The sequence below is a fragment of the Leptonychotes weddellii genome, unplaced genomic scaffold (assembly GCF_054177405.1).
Source record: "Leptonychotes weddellii isolate Sample4059 unplaced genomic scaffold, ASM5417740v2 HiC_scaffold_5154, whole genome shotgun sequence".
In the NCBI taxonomy this organism is placed as follows: Eukaryota; Metazoa; Chordata; class Mammalia; order Carnivora; family Phocidae; genus Leptonychotes; species Leptonychotes weddellii.
In genome coordinates, this window is record NW_028019091.1 from 7,583 (window position 1) to 11,156 (window position 3,574).

The 3,574-nt window shown below is 36.6% G+C and overlaps 1 pseudogene; it reads left to right on the top strand.

Annotated features, from left to right (window-relative positions):
• Nucleotides 1–254: 254 nt before the first annotated feature.
• On the top strand, nt 255–2,963 carry LOC145719547 (large ribosomal subunit protein uL30 pseudogene; annotated as a pseudogene).
• Nucleotides 2,964–3,574: the final 611 nt, after the last annotated feature.

Here is a 3,574-nt window from a genome sequence, read left to right on the forward strand (position 1 = left end):
GTCTTTTTGCTTTGCTTTTTGTACTGAGATCCACTCAAATTGCTTTTTCTTTGTAATTGAGCTTTTTTTCTCTTTAGCTGCTTTTAAGTGTTTCTTTCTTGTTCCCAGGTGTTTTTCAGTTCTACTACGGCATTTTTAGGCCTAAATTCTTCATTTATCCTGGTAAGGATTTTCTTTTCTTTTCTTTCTTCCTTCCTTCCTTCCTTTCTTTCTTTTCTTTTCTTTTTTCTTCTTTCTCTTTCTCTTTCTCTTTTCTTCCTTCCTTCCTTCCTTCCCTCCCTCCTTCCCTCCCTTTTTTTTGTTTCCTATATGGGCATCTTTCAACAATTTTGGAAAATCCTCGGGCATTTTATCTTCATATATTGCTTCCTTCCCATTCTATCATTAACTCTTTCTCCCCACCCTGAACATCTTCTCCTATCACCTGTATCTCTTAACTTCTCCTATATATCTGTATCTTTGTCTCTCTTGTCTACATTCTGAATAATTTCTTTGGAATAATTTCTCAGCTCACTAATTTTCTCTTCAGCTGCTTCTAATCTGTTAATCAGTACACCAATTGTGTTTAAATTGCATCCTTACCACTTTATATTGTTCCTCACCAATAATCCAGCTCAAATTCCATGGCCCATCTTTAAAATAATTTCCTTTCCTTCTCTACCTTCATTATATTCAATTAGCAAAGCCTTAGGTAAGCACAGCTATTGAAAAAACATTTAGTGCCTCTTCACAGATGTAATACATTTCTATAATCCATTCTCCTTTCCTCTCTTCTAGATTATGTTATAATGTCTGTCCTCAAGCTCTAATTCCTCCTCCCTATCCTTACTCAGATCATGACTATGGTCGACATAAGTGCCATTCTTCTGCTCACAGCCTGCCAACAGCTCAGCCACTCCCTTAGAATAAACTTCAGAGACCTTACAGCTGTGGTCCAGGCCCCTAAAGACTGACTTCTGTTCCTTTTTCTAAGTGTCTTACTCACTCTGCTTCAGCCACAGGGGTTCTTGCTATTCCTTGCACATACAGGCATACTCTCACTTTCAGACCTTTGGATCTATTATTCCTTTTGACCAGAAACACGACTGAACTGGATTTCCATACTTCCTCCAGGGACTTGGCTCACATGTTGCTCTCTCCACAAGGTCTTCTCTGGCCGCCCCCACTTACAATTGCACCCCTTTCCCTGTTGCCTCGTAGTCCCTTCTTTTCATCCTAGTTTGTTTGGTTTATTTTCACATGCCAGTTTTTATCATCTGATATATAATATATAGTTTGCTTATTTATTTTACCTATCTCATCCCTAATCCCCAAATACAATGTAGGTTCCATTAAGGCTTTTTATTGTTGATGTTGTTAGGGGTGGTGGTTGGTTTGCTGGTTTTGTTCACTCTTATGTCTAAATCAACACGGTTCAGCTCTTTTCTGGCTGGAACCATGGAGGATACAGAAGAGAAGAAAAGGAAGGTTCCTGCTGTGCCAGCAACCCATAAGGAAAAACAGAGTAATTTCACAGAGTTGAAAATCAAGCATCTGAGTAAGAAGTTTGTCCAAAAGATGCTTTGAAAGGTAAAGAGGAAGTTTATCTATGAAAAAGCTAAGCATTACCACAAAGAATATAGGCAGATGTACAGAACGGAGATCAAATAGCTAGGATGGCAAGAAAAGCTGGCAACTTCTACATACCTGCAGAACCCAAATTGGCATTTGTCATCAGGATCAGAGGTATCAATAGTGTGAACTCAAAGGTTCAAGGATTGTGGAACCATATATGGCATGGGGGTATGCAAACCTGAAGTCAGTGAATGAATTGATCTACAAGCGTGGTTGTGCCAGATGAACAAAAAGTGAATTGCCCTGGTAGATAACACATTGGTTGCTCAGTCTTTTGGTAAATATGGCATCATTTGCATGGAGGTTCTGATTCATGAGATCTATACTGTTGAAAAATGTTTCACAGAAACAAATAACTTCTTATGGCCCTTCAAATGATCTTCTTCATGAGGGGGAATGAAGAAAAAGAGCACCCATTTTGTAGAAGGTGAAGATGGGCTTACTAAAAGGATGAACTAAGGTATCTACCATGATTATTCTTATAATCTGGTCAGTTAATAAATGACTACTTGAAATTGAAAAAAAATTTTAAAAACAGTAAATCAACATGGTTCATTGTGTTCAACAAATGTTTAATGAAGGGAAAATGAATAATGAATTTATACATGAAGTAAAGCAGTGACAGTAAGATGGGGTTAATATGTAGTGCTCTGGGATGGGTTGAAAAGGAAACACGTCCAAGGTAAAGAAATGCTCAAGGAGTAGCTTTCTAAATGAGTGAAGACGATGTTCAAAAGCAAAATCCTGAACACCGTTTCATGTATGGGGTCTGCAAATAGTGTATCTTGATTGTGAATGTAGAATTTGTGGTGGATATTGGCTTATGAATTATAGTCAAGTATAAGCCAATTCAAGGAAGGTCTTAAATATAAAGCTTATCACTGTCTAAGTGTCATAATGTAGACCAGGAAGCAATAGAGACTTTTATTAAGATGAATGGACATGATAAGACCTGGAGGTGTTGGTACAACACTTTTTTTTTCCTCCTTTCACATCAGTAAAGGCAGTTACACTTTCTTGAGAAGGAGCTACTTACTGATTGGTTAGAACAATTAATGTGTACTTGGTCAAATTAAAAACAGATTCTTGTATTACTCTGTCTTTGTTTAACCTTGGAGTTCTTTGGAATGGAAGTAGCATAACTTTGTTTCATCTTTACCTAATACCTTTATTCTAAAATAATCATGTGTATGAGAATCTCTCCTCAGATTATGCCCTGGGCTGACAGGATGGTTATTCATAAAGACTGTATGATTATTTCAAGAGACACTGTTTTTAAATATTTTAACTTTTATTGTAACAAAAGAACTGATTTTCACAATATTGGGAAAGAAGTGTGTGTCTGTTTTTTTTTTCTTGTTGGTCATAAGGCAAAGACCACTCCAGTGGTTTTTACTGAAGGTCCCCTCTTCAGTATTTTGCAGATGAAACACCTTCTAACCCCTTTGAATATTCAATAAAAGTTCTTGAACTTTGAAGCAGTAGTGCCTTAACCAAAATAAATCAAGTAGCCCTTCCTTCATGCTTCTTGGGATGTTGCCTGTCAGTATGATTTTAACTCAGTGGCCTAGTAAGTTTGGAGTTTGGGCTGGTAGCAAGGAAGTTGAATATTGGCTTAATTTTCATCTGTTTTCCTTCCAAGATATCTGTTCATTTTTACTCTGACTTTAAGCCTTAACTGTATTTATGAAATGAATCTTGACCTCTTTATTCTCTTTTTAGAAACTTAATGTTTAGTTTGAGGTGTAGGAATGAGTAACTTAGAAAGTAAAGTGTTCAATGGAAAAATGTCTGTTCATGTCTTCTGCCCATTTCTTGATTGGATTATTTGTTCTTTGGGTGTTGAGTGTGATAAGTTCTTTATAGATTTTGGATACTAGCCCTTTATCTGATACGTCATTTGCAAATATCTTCTCAGACCTGTACCTCTGAAACAAATAATACGTTATATGTTTAAAAA